The sequence below is a fragment of the Pithys albifrons genome, chromosome 9 (genome assembly GCF_047495875.1).
Source record: "Pithys albifrons albifrons isolate INPA30051 chromosome 9, PitAlb_v1, whole genome shotgun sequence".
Taxonomy (NCBI): Eukaryota; Metazoa; Chordata; class Aves; order Passeriformes; family Thamnophilidae; genus Pithys; species Pithys albifrons.
This window is the reverse complement of record NC_092466.1, coordinates 16,866,939-16,880,633: the sequence shown is the minus strand read 5'-3', so window position 1 is coordinate 16,880,633 and position 13,695 is coordinate 16,866,939.

Below are 13,695 nucleotides of genomic sequence, written 5' to 3'. Positions count from 1 at the left end.
GTATCTTTTAACTATTTGGATAGTTGTTGGGTTCTGTAAAGCATTTGTTTCTTAGAGATAACTGTGATGATTTTTGTTTCTATTTTGGAGTATAAAACTTTATTTACAGCTTGGGATTAGTAAAATGCAGATTATATATCTTGGGTTGTCTTCAGGCTTGTGGGTATTGTGAATGCTACTCATGTGCCAGCCATCAACCATAACACAGCCATCGCTGTGTCACTGCAGTGTTTTCAGGGGTTTATGCAAGGAGAGTGTTGTACTTTCATTTCCAGAAATGCACAAAAAAAATCTGTGTCTTCAAGATGGGAAACATAAAACTTGTAGTCCTAAAATATTTCAATCTGAGAAAAAGCCAAAGACCACAAGAATCTTGTGAAATCATAATGTAGCCTTTTTAAGAAAGGGTCATAAATGATTGAAGTTTTTTAATACTTTATCTTTGAAGAACAGTTGAATTTTACTTTCGTACACTTAAATTTCTGGAACCTAATGCTTTAAATGATAACTTGTATCAGTAGTTGAGTGTCCTCTCCCTTTTGCTGGAAAATATGCTCATCAGTAAGGTCCTTCTAAGCAACGTGTGACACAGTGAATGCAGTCACTTCATTCCTAATAAGTTATAAAGCCACCATCAGAGGGAAAAATTTTAGAACCTACTGTAAGATTTAAGTAAAATAATCTTCATAGCCCTAGAATAAGCAAAGAACATGCCTGTTTTCTTTTTTATCTCTTCTGAATATTTTGTGTAGGACAATGCCAGAGGTTACCCCATCAAGGCAGAGAGAATACAGCAGACAAACAGGTAATTAGCAGCCATTTATCCAGGTAGGGCAAACAAGGAAAGCAGGAAATAATCAGAATTTATCAGATCCACAGTTTAAGTAGGATGTCACGACACTGATGGATTTCAGGATCCTCTGAGCTCTTTGCTAATTTGTGCATTATAGCAACTCTGAACAGGTTTGATTACTGCCTGAACCTGGAGTAATTCTTGCAAAAATCTGCTGTGTTGAATTATTTTAGGGTTGTTTCATAGATGCCTGCAGTGAGGATGGAGGAAGAGCATCAGTCCCTTTTATCTCAACGCGCTCAATTGAATTGATTGACAAGTATATTCCAAGTTAGAATACAAACAAGCTTCCTGCTCTCTTTTCATCTCTCTGGAGATGGAGAATACACTTCCTCTTCTTAGTTTATACTTATATTTAATCATTAACGTATTTATTTGGAGTTCGAATTCATTATCTTGGATCTAATTTTCTCTACAGGAGAAAACCAAGTCAGTTTGGACATAATTTCTTTTTTTCCAGTGCACTTAAAGAGTCTGAAACAGGATTTGAATACTTCATAATATATTACAGTTCTCAGATCCCTCAAAAGAATTTTTTCCAGCCTTCTAATCATTCTTTTGGAACTTTTTACTGTGTTATTTCATTTTTAGCTCTCCTGTGTTTTAAAACAGGGACTTCTAAGTTGTGTTAGTTTTGCCTAGGATTGTACTACGTAGGTGTTCAACTCCTCTGTACTCTGACATTGTTGCTGTTTCTGTAACCAAAGATGATACAAGGAATGATGCAAGGAATCTTATCTGCAATTTGATTTTTTTTTTGCTGACTTACAGTTAATGTTTCACAATGACTGCTTTTTCAGGATACCTTCAGTGGGTGTGATGTACATTCCTTGAATAGTGCAGCTTTGTTATTAAAAAATATCTTGTATGAGTGTACATGGTTTGAAGAATATGCGTTACTTCTCAGAACTGACTGTTCTTCATCGGTTTTGTTCTGTGACCTGGAGTTTATTCTTGCTTTATTTCATGGGCAGAAAATGAGAAGGTGCTGATCTGTGCAGTAAACCTTGTCATCCACAGGTCACAGGGGGCTCTCGAGGTGCAGGTCAAGTTCTCCTTATCACTCAACCCTACTTAGATGCGGTTTTCTGGTAGTAGCACTACATGTACATTGAAATTATGGAACATTCCCAAAGCTTGTGCTTTGCTTGGCTGTCACTTGAGTGTGGTGTCAGATACACTAGCAGCATGGATTAAACAGAGTAACTCCCTCAGAGCTAAAGCTTATGCCAAATTCTTTTCTAACTAGGTATTTTGAAATAACCAGCTTCCTTAGTCAAGGATGTGCAAGTAATGCAGATTTAAAAACCAGCTAATCATCTCTCTTGCTTAAGCCAATTTATTTTTGTTTTTAATGTTCTTTTAGTTTATGTATTCCTATGTTGGTCATCACAATTTGTTTATTAATATGTTCTGACATCTACTTGATACAGTGTCATTTAACATGGCTCATGATGCAAGTACATTAAATATTTTAAAGGATATATTTTTGATTTTGTTTTTCTTTGCTCTGCTGATCTTGTTTCCTCAGAGGCTTTCTTCAGTCTTGTCCTTGAGTAGGTGCTTTTTGGTGCAGCAGTTTGAGCTGCCTCATTTATGAAATTTAGTAATCTGCTTTCCATGTAGTGTTTCTTATGCGTTTCATGTTGGGTTGGGCCTCTTGGCTTTCAGTACAGATATTCATACCTGTTCAGCTTTGCATATTTCTTTTAGTATAACTTCATTTTAAGCTCTGGATTGTGTAATGTCCTTTAAGTTAGTTTGAGTTTTGCAGAGCCTTCTTGTCAGTTACTTGGAACAAAAATAGTATTTTTATTCCAGGTTAAAACACAATGCTACAAAAAGGAGAAAAATTGGAAACAATGACAGTAAACCGGAAAACTCCAGGTTGCTGCAAATGGCAAATAAGATAGCATAACTTTAAAAATAATCAACCTTATCATAGCTAGAATATATTACTTTCAGCTTCAGTTCTTCTTTTCAGTCTGATTTTTTATAAATACTTACAGCTGAAAACAGAGAGTTGATAAAAGATAGCAGTTTGTCTTTGCTTAGTTAAAAAAAAATCCTTTATGAAATGGCTAAACTGTGTGACCTCGTGTATCCTTTCGTTGTACAAGCATTTACTGTATGTATGGTAAAGAACAATTTTTTTTCCCCAGTAAAAGAAGTTTTGAAACTTCACAGTTAAATTAGATGTGGCAAGATCAGATCAGTCCCCAGTGGTGGTCAGAAAAAAATGAATGCTATGAATTACAAAATATTGAATAAAAGAGGATATTGTTATACCACTTAATAAATCTAGACTGCCCCATATTATTGCAGTTCTGCTCCATCTCAAAGATGGAAAACTTGTTTCGAAAATTAAGAAGGATGGTCAGATGATTCAAAGGTATGGTTTTATTTAAAGAATTACAGTTTGGTGTGCTTGTATACACTGACCTGGAAAGGACGTGTCTCAGAAAGGGAAAGAGCGTGATGAATGTCTATAAAATCATTAACTGAATACAGAAAATGAGTAGGGCTCAACTGTTCCTTTTCCCTTCGAACAGAGAGGTTGGACTGGCATTGTCAGATGAACTGGTGGGACCAAGTTAGTACCAGGTAAAAGGTGGGAATCCTTCCCAGAGTAGAACAGTGTATTCCAAAATGTTGTTAGAGCTCAAAATTTATGCAGGTTCAACTAATGGAAGAAATCTCTTATGTGCTGTTGCATATAAGGGTACTAAATTGTAACAGGTATGCAAAATCCAAACTAGCTAATGTTGAAAGAGTACTTAAAAGAAGTGTCATTTACTTGTTCTGCAGCTGCATTTTATTATCTTTATTGGAGATGAAACAGTGCCTAGATAGACCTGTAATCTGAGCCATTACTTTCTTTTTGCAGCTTCTCTGCTGCTTATGCTGTGTCATAAGAAAAAGGGCAGTGCTGTTAACTGGAAAATCTGGTCTAGCATACATGATGTGCATTTAGAGTGCCATTGCTGTGCATGGCTGCGTAATGAATGGTTCCACTGTGACTGTAACATCTGGTAGAACAAGTTTTCTTAGGACATATAAATATTTTACTGAGATCAGTAAGGAAGCTTGTATATGTATTTAGGGGTATTATTAAACATGTGAAAAGAAATAAGTATAGGAATGGTTGTGTCAGTATCTGAAGCAAGTTTGTGTAACTTTCTAGGACAACCAGATGTCCTGGTCCTGCTGTAACTTCCTGTGATCCCATTTTAGTTTCTCTAAGTGTGCTCTCATACAACCTCTCTCACTATTCCCCTGCTCTGGGAGCAAGGCCAGGATGGCAGTGCCCCCTACAGCAACTGTGCTTTTTGTACCCAGGTCAGACTAAGCACATCTCCTTGCCAGGTATCCTAACTGAAAGCTGGGATAAATTCAGTCTTTGCAATTTCTAGTTGACTTTCTTTCCCTCTGCTCAGACACGCTTCTTCTATCCTGCAGCTATTTGTTTCCATTTCCTGACAAAATCTCTTCCTCTCATTTCCTCTTTAGCTCCTGCGGATTGTAAACTACACGGTGGAACACAGAATAACTGGAAATCACCTGGAAATTAATAAGGTTGATTTATGTCTTGTTCTTTCAGTATTGGTAAAGAAGATTAATACAATTTACCTTCTTGTCCAGTTTTCTGCATCTTTACTTTCTCTGGAATTAAGTTGTGGTATACAAAGTAATTATCTAATATAAGGGTTCTTGGGTAGCCCAAGACCCTTCAGAATAGAACTTCTTTTTGAGTTGATGTGTACTTTATTACATGTTACAGACCAGAAAATCTATAAATTATAGAGATTAAGAAATAATTTAGGAAAATGCCATTTTAGGAACTCTTTGCAGTCAGTGTACAATATCGTGTCATTGCTTAATGAAAAGGAAGTAAAACCCTCTTAGTTTCAGCTATTCCAGAACCACCCCAATGTGTGTGGCTGATGTGATTTTGGTTCTGTGATTATACAGGAATTAGTGGGCAAAAGAAATAGCATGGCAAAGCATTCCTATAGTTTGTTGGTTTGTTCTGCCCTTTATCTACAACAAAAGAAATGAACAGAGGGAAAAATTACAAAGTTCATAATCTACAAGTATTTTATAAAAATATTTTAAAATGATCTCCAGCACATCAGTGTCTTAGTTTTCAAAATGCATCAGATATCTGACATTCATTAGATATTTAACATTTGGGTACCAAATTGATCTTAATCTTAAGATGCAGTTATCTAATTTACTTTCACTGTGAATATCTCTACTGTGCATGGTCTTGATATAACTCTTAAAAAATTCAGAGAAATACTGTTGCTTGTAGAGGGGTTGCATCAGTCCTCAAGAACTGAAAACATGAGATTGTATCAATAACTGAATGACAGGAATATGATTAGTTCAGCTGATATGAATCACACTTTAAAAATCACTTAAATTATAAACCTTGCTGATAAATTTAATCAAATATCTTTTAAGACTACTGATGTGTTAGTAACAGATAATAGTTCAGGAATAATTATCATTTATAGTATAAGTAATCATAGGTTAAATGTATTAAAATTTGGATAAAAATTAGACCTTAAAAATAGCTGTCACCAAATGGATAAATTGTTATCACACAGCAGCGCTCTGTGCAATCAGTAGTGAGTCTGAAACATGTAATCCTAGAGTCATAGTGGTGCCTCCAGATCGCGTTTCCCTGTGAACAGCGACACACTGAAGACAAGTTAATGGAGAAAGATATAGGGTTTTATTAGTAGAAGCTTCCACGTTCAAACCCAGGGGAGTCTGACCCCGGGGTCCGGAAGTTTTAGGGTTTTATACCCCTTTTAACATCCAATCAGAATTCTCATTTTCTCTTTAATGCCCACCCAGAAGGGACTGTCATCCTGCCCCTTCTTCATGGTGGGGGCGGATGGGCCTTCTCCTGTTGTTTGTCTCCTGTTATCTTGCAGATGTCTGCTCAGAAAAACAGCTTGGCCTTGACAAGGCCTGAAAGCAGCTCCCAGCTCATGGGAAAGACACTTAATATTCACATTTAACATCCAAGTAACTCAGCCAAGACTATATGATTCCAAAACCTTCTAAAGTTACATTAAATTCTTAGGCATCAATAGAATGGGTTTGATTGGAAGGGACCTTGAAGATCATGTTGTTCCAACTCCCCTGCCACAGGCAGAGACACCTTCCACTAGACCAGGTTGCTCAGAGCCCCATCCAGCCTGGCCTTGAACACTTCTGGGAATGGGGAGTCCATAGCTCATTATTCTCAATAGTCTGATTTTCAGTATTTTTTCCCCACTCCTCTGAAAACGATCTAAAATAATTGCTGAGAATAATCTCTGCTGGGGAGAGATCCATAATGGTGCAGATGTTTTCATGACTCACTTATGACCATTTGCATTTGTAGCCATTACAATGGCATTGATACTTAAAAATTGGGGGTATATCTACAAAATACAACTGTTCTTGGCAGTCACTTTGAAAATAATTTAGATGTCAGATTACTGTAATGCCTGAGTAAAAGTGGCTCATGCTCTTATGGGTACAACTTTCTGCTCTTTTGTACTGAAATATCTTAGTGGGACTTCATTAACTAATGAGGTATTGCTGGGATAAGGTTGTGAGGTACTCAGATGCTTTTAACATTGTCATCAGTCAAGGTGGGCCAGTTTACAGGGTGTGGGGGTGTTTTTAAGAAAATTATTTGAAGTGAAAGTAGCCTGCTTTGTGGTAGGAGTGCCCAAGTCCATGACTACCCTTTCTGTAGTAATTCTTTACAGCTACAATAGCCAATAGCTTAAAAACAGCAGATGAGCTATGGAGTGGGTTCTAAACACCACTGTCCTTATCTGGAAAGGAAACAGCAGGGGATATGATTATTCCCCACAAAAAAAGTCCTCTCTGAACTCTGATCTGACAGGCTGCAATACTGACCTCTGACTGGTTTGTTAAGTGTTTGTGAATCATGTTTTCTGAAGATTTTAGAGAATTCAGTTTTTCTCCTCCATTAAATTCAAGAAACCACTCTCCTTCAGGAAAATACATGCTCATCAGCAATTCAGATGTCAAAATACAGGTGGGGTGCTCTGGCTGTGAGGTAGAAAAATGTAAATTTTGTTTGAAAGTCATGTGGTTTCTATGGTCAATTAAAATAAAGTGCAAGTTTTGCTGCATTTGGAGGGGGCAAGAGGGTAACTTTTCAAATATGTTAAAAAATAATATATATACACAGACACTCTTATTGAATGGCCTTTTCACTTCTGTCAACAAATTTTGACTTAGATGTACCTTTCTTTCTAGATGAAAAAGAGAAACAACATGCTTTGATGTCAGGCAGACTCTCGTCTGCCTTGGCATGGGCACCTGCTGAAGGAAGTGCTTTCCTGTAGCGCCTGTTTCTCAGCTGATAAATTCTGCTTCATGCAGGTGGTAATGAACTGCATATTTCTGAGGTTTATCAGGGTTCTCACCTGTTAGAATTTTGTGTTCAGAACTGTGGGAACTGTTAGTAAGATGATTTAGGGTTTCTTAGTGCTTTCTTATTGATATTTTTGGATAGCTATAATGTTAAGTCAGATAACCTGATTAATCTGTCAGAATTTGAAATGTGTTGTAAAAATTGTGTACATTATAAGGAGTTTCTGTTGCAATAACCATTTGTTCCTTTAAATGTTCTGCAATTAATGCTAGATGATTTTACTTTAATGTGCCAAGAAATATCAATGCAGAAATAGCTACTGGAATTTGATGGCTCAGGCACATACGAACATTGAATGGGTTAAAGCAGTTGAGTTTGATCCCACGTATCCTAAGTATTCATTTATGATGGTATTCATACATGATGGAATTGATTATGATAATGTTTAGTGGATTTTGATAGCACATTTTTACATGCTTTTTTAGAAGAAAATACTTATTGTCTGTACTGTGTTAGGAGACAGGGTAATTGTAGATACTATTAATATTTTTCATTCAAGTTCTTTGGCTTCAATATTGCAAACAACAGGGTCCAAGTTAAGACTCATTATGTTTTTAAAATGTTTCATAGATAAAAGCAAAACTTGAGAAAAAAACTTAAGTTGTCATAGATAAAAAAACCCTGTGCAGAAGTGTTGCCTGAGATGATGATTCTTGCCAGAATAACCAAGTTGAGACAGCTGTATCTTTTGCTGCAGTCACAAAAGGGTCACTTCTGTGGCTGGGATAAAGGTCGTGCCCTCTCCAGGATGCAGGACTGTCCTGTGCATGCCCAGGAACTCCGGGGTGTTCCGAATGCACCGGGTTTATTGCGTGTGCTCAGGTGGGCTGTGACTGTGATGTACCAGTACTGGGCTGGATTCACATGTCCTGGACGGTTCATCTGCTTGTGCTCCAGAGATCTGATGCATCTTGTAACTAAAGGGGATTGTAAGTGTCTGATAATCCAGTGAAAAGATAAAAAATAAATGAAATTACTTTGCAAGAAACATCTTCAATTTACAGTAGTACCCATTAGAAAAGGATTATTTTTGTGATGCAGAAAAATATTTATGTATGTTTTAAAGCAAAAGTGCAACAAAGGAAATAGAAAAAACAATAATGTATTCTTTAACCTTTGAAAAATTCACTCCAGTAAGAAAAACTATGGATTTGGTTAAAACATGAAGACATTCCAATTAGACCTGATAAATAATTTCTGCTCAGATAAGACACAAACTAGCATATGCTTATGCTATTGGTGCTAGGCAGAAAGATATAGCAGATGTCTTGCTGAAATTTATGTAAAGTCTGTAAAGGTTAATTAAGAAAAAGGTTATTTTGGAAGTGAGACAATTAGTAAAACCCTTAAGCCTTGCTCTTACATTCTTTCACTGTATGCAGGATCCAAGGAACAAACAATTCCAAAATAGTTCTGAACAGCTGCAAGAATAATTTAACTTTGCTACTGAAGAAGATATTAAAAGTGTAAATGCTTCCAGCTGTTGAAATTTACAACTTTAAGTAGTTTAACTTCTGTTTATAGGGCGATATCACATACATATTTCAGGAATTTGGTATTTCAGACACAGTCTATGTTTAAATTTATACATAATAAGTTGTATTAAGTTTAATCTCTTACTTTTTTTGTATTTTCTAAATCCAGCTTTCCTGTTCTATTTATGTAGCTGAATATTTAGTTCATTATAACCCTAAATGCCCAGTCAGATCTATCTATATTCCCTCCTTTGTAACCTTCTTTCAACACATTTGGATTAACTGTAATTAGAAGCATATGAAATATATTAGTTAACAATAGAAATGAGATTATAAAAATACAGTAAGAATTATATTACAGATAGCAAAATTTTACTCACAGGTGTTAGATACGTAGCTAGATCTGTGATACTTTGAACAAAATTGTTTTCCCCTCCAACGTTCTCAAGGTGAAGCTCTGGGTAAAAACTTTAAAATGAGGTTTATTAGATACTGCATCTAGCATGCTGTTGTTGTAGACTGAAGTACTCCTGTCACATTCTTATCATCAGGACTCTATAAAAACCTGAAACATGGTGAGCTCTCACAAGGAGCTGCCACAATTTATCATGAGATGAAACCCTGAGGCAGAGAAAGAGTCAGGAAAGGCAATGGTCCCGAAGCAGTATGGACATTATTCCTTGTAAATGTTTCTGGTTTGGGAAAATTTCTGGGGTCTCTAAACTGTGAACTTTTCAGCTACAATTAGAAATTTTCCAAGAAACCTGACATTCTGTGAAATCCTCTAGCTGTTGAAGTTCTGAGCTGATGTGTAGCTCCTCTTTCAAATAGTCATTTTAAAAATATTAAAATATCTACCACATCCCTAGAAGAGTTGTCCTAATAGTTAGTTATTACAATGTTTTATTTCTGTCATGTACACCCAGTTTAAATTATCAAGAGTCACCTTCCTGGACATATTTTTTGGTATGCCCATATCTACTAATTTAGGACACTGTACTGGATGTGTTCTTGTTGTGCAGATGCTGATTGGCTGTTGGTGACACTATTTATTTATGAAGTCAAATCGACTTTCTTCAGTCTGTCTCTAAAATGCAATTGTAAATTTTCCTTTTTGAAGCTTTCCCATTCATTAAATTAATAACTTAGAGGGGGGGGTTGGTAAGAAATATTTTCATAGTGCTCTGTCTTTATGGTAAGATTATGAAATTTATGGTTATTAAACTCTTTCATGCAGACAGTGGGTGTATTCTGGGAGTTACAACTTTTGAGGTCCATTTTTATGGAGACTGATGTTTCCTGCCAATGTTTATGTACTTCTTTATGGTTGCTGTTGGGTCCAGAAAAAAACCTGTGTGGATTCCCAAGTCATACAGAGAACTTAAATGAAAATAAAGCCTGTGATAACAATTGGCATAGACGACTGATACAAATACTGATAATGAGATACAAATAATTGACATAAAATACATTGATAGTATGATATATCTGCTGACTCAAATCTCAAACCCTTTGTTAGCATGGTGACCTTTAGAAAAATCATTTCCTGGGCAATTGATATCAAAAGATATCAACTCCAGTTGATATCTTTATAGGCATTATAAAATTAATTAATACCTTTCTTGTAAACCTGTGTATCCTCATGAGGGCTGCACTACCAGTGACAGCTGTGCACAGGGCTATTCATTCCATGCTTACTGGAAAAGCTGTAGGTTAAAAAATTCTAGTAATTTCAAAGAAATTTATAATTGTACGTGCAGATGTCAGAAGCAGCTGCGAACTGAATCACCTTCTCATCTATTGAATATCTTATGAGTAAACTGCCAGATACAAAGGGAGCTGGAAGGTATCAGTAGGTGGCAGAAAAACACTAGTATCATGAGGAAAAGTGTTGCTTTACTTGTGTAACAAGAACCTGACATCTTTGCCTTTATACTTTAAACTTTTGATTTTTCTCTTCTTTGAGCTCTAGAGCCCTTGTCAAGACTTCTGTCTTGTTGTTTTTAGTCTTGACAACCTTCTTCTATATTGCCATATTACTGTTATCCACATAGTTTAAAATCTGTCATTAGAGGAAACTGCCCAAATGCTTCAATGCAAAGTAGACAGCTTCTCTTTCTGTGGCACTCAGGGCAGTGTGAGAGGTGGTGAAAAGAGAGTCTTCACAGCACTGAGAATCCTTTGCTTGACACAGGAGTTCATCTAGGATACTGCAGCTATAATTTGGGATAGTTATTTTGCTGTTCAGTGGGGTTTTCTTACTAGAGGTAATTTTTGTATCAGTTTGAAAAGGTGAACTCTTCGAGTCTTTGATCTTCAGAGCATCATCTTGGATTCAGCAGTGCTTATTAGTGAAATGCTGCATGAAAACTGTGTGTCTGACTTCCATGGGATTTGAAAATTTTATGACTGCAGCAACATTATGCTCCATCTTGAGCTAAGAAAACTGGCTAGTTCCAAGCTAACACATGAGGAACCAGTTCTGGTATCCATACCAGCAGCACTGTTGTTTCTTGTTCAATCTGCCAACAAATAGTTTTAGCTTTGTGTTCTCAGTTATATCGTCTTTGCTTTTGATAGGATATGTTGTAAGTGTCACAGCGGCCTCTCATATGAGAAGGAACTGGCTTGGATCAGTCATCATTCTGTTCTCAGCTCCTCTAGAGCAACTGAAAGTTGTACAAAATTAAATACAAAATATTTCTGGGACATTTGCAAAACTCTGCAGGAGGTTTGGTTGTTAACAAAGTAAGGTGATAAGATTTTTAAATTTTCAGAGATGATATTCTACAGTGGTCAGTAGTAGATATTATATCAACAAGTGCTGTGAGTGTTATTGTTTGTCAGAACTCTGTGCCTCTGTATGTCTTGGAGCTGATGTGAAGACAAATCCCCACTTTGCCAGCATGATTCTAAAATAGCCCTTTCCCAGACTTTTTAGGAAGCATTTCTTTTGTCTGATTTGTGCCTCCAGTAGAAGGTGGGGGCATGATTCCCTCATGATCAGGAATGGAGGCCTCAAGGAGGAACTGAAATGAAATTTGTCAGACCCACAGAAAGAATTTAGAGAAGAACAGAATGTTTCATCACAATATTTGGATTCTGTTCTATTCAAGCTCCAGACTCTGCATTCATCCATACCTGATGCCTGTCTTGGGAACATACACAATAGGAAGCTTGGAAGAAAAAAGTGGATTAAAGGGTATTTCAAATGTAGCTGTGTTTGCAATAAAATGTTTAATCAGATATTTTAGAGCCCTTTTATTTAAATTGACTTTTTAAATTTGAATAGGGTCATAGACATTGAATTGCATTGGACATTTTAACATGATAGAATAGAACCACAGCATCATGTAGGGTGGAAAAGACCCTGAAGTTTGAGTCCATAAAGCTAACACTGCCAAGTGAATTTAATTTCACAAGTTTCTTAGATTGTAATGTTTCAGTGCATCATTCCAAGATTTCTCTTCTACTTCTCTGAAACTAGAAGACTACCAAAAGGCTGTTTCCCAGGAGAATTTGTCACAGGATATATCCTCCTGGGAAAAGTCCACTACTGCTCTTCTTGTCAAGTGTTGTCCTTTTCCAAAACTTAGTGAGTACAATCCTTTGAGGAAGATACAAGTAATTATAATTTCCTTTTATTTCATATGATATATTATGAGTCAAATGTATTTAAGAACTTAAATACCATCTCTTATATGGTATTAATGTAATTTTTATGTAATTCAGACCAATGAGCAAAAATAAATTAATTGTAGTGCATTTTATATGACTATACAAGAAGTTTTACTTGGATACATCTTGAATAAGACATTTATTTCCTACAGCAGTGTGAAGATGGATTAATGCCTTGAAGCACACAATATTATTTACCTACATGATTTTCTTCTATATTCAGGCTTTGAAGTTACAAATCAAAGTAATTTTTATGTTCTAGTTTATAGAACACTAAAAGAAACACTTCTTCAAAGAGCATGTATTTCTAAAAGAAATGTAAAGTACAATTTCCAAACAGAATAAAAATTAACTTGTGGTTTAACAACAGAGGAAAAAAAGCTTTAGTAATGAACTGTACTAAAAATGCTGAATCTGCCACAAGAGCTATTTAAAGTTGATCCCAAATTAAGTGAGTATGAGTTTATTTTTTAACATCTGGTAATAACCCCAAAATTTGTGAATTTAGTCTTTGACTGACAATTTAACACTCTAATTGGTAACTTTATGATAGTGGCTATGGAAGCTGAACCAGGAGAGTGCAATTTTTATCATAATTCCTATAGATGGTTTTTACACTACTATTTATTACATGCATACCCTACATATATTTTAATCATTGTAGTTCCTTTTTTCTTGACTTGTATCTTTAATACCTTATGCATCAAACACCCTGGATGAAAATTATGTTGGTATTTAAAGAACATCAGAAGTTAAAATCACATAAATAGTAAATGAGGCAGGAGATTACTGAAACAATGTTTTAGGTTCATTCAAATTATTGCAGAATAATTATTAGCTTTAGAGAGAGGGAAAATGTAAAATGTTTAATTGCTAGCTAAATACAGACTATATGGTTTGCTATAATAGTCAAACGTGTATACAGAAATAACCATATAATAATGCAGTTCCAGGAGAGTTTGGAAGCTAAATTATGCAAACCCTGGCAACTGTTCCCTCAGAAAGCTCTAGAGAAAGTCTGCAAGGCAGAGGAAGAAAGGGACTCTCTTAAAAACACACCTTTTTTCCTGTATGTGGGTCTAGGAAAGAAACAGTATTACAGAGAGGGGACATAATTTCTGGTAAAGTTTACTCCTTGTACTTCTGCATATAATATTGTGTCAGTTTGGCAGTGGAAAATAAGAACATGCAATATTTGTGTAAATATTCTCTGTATT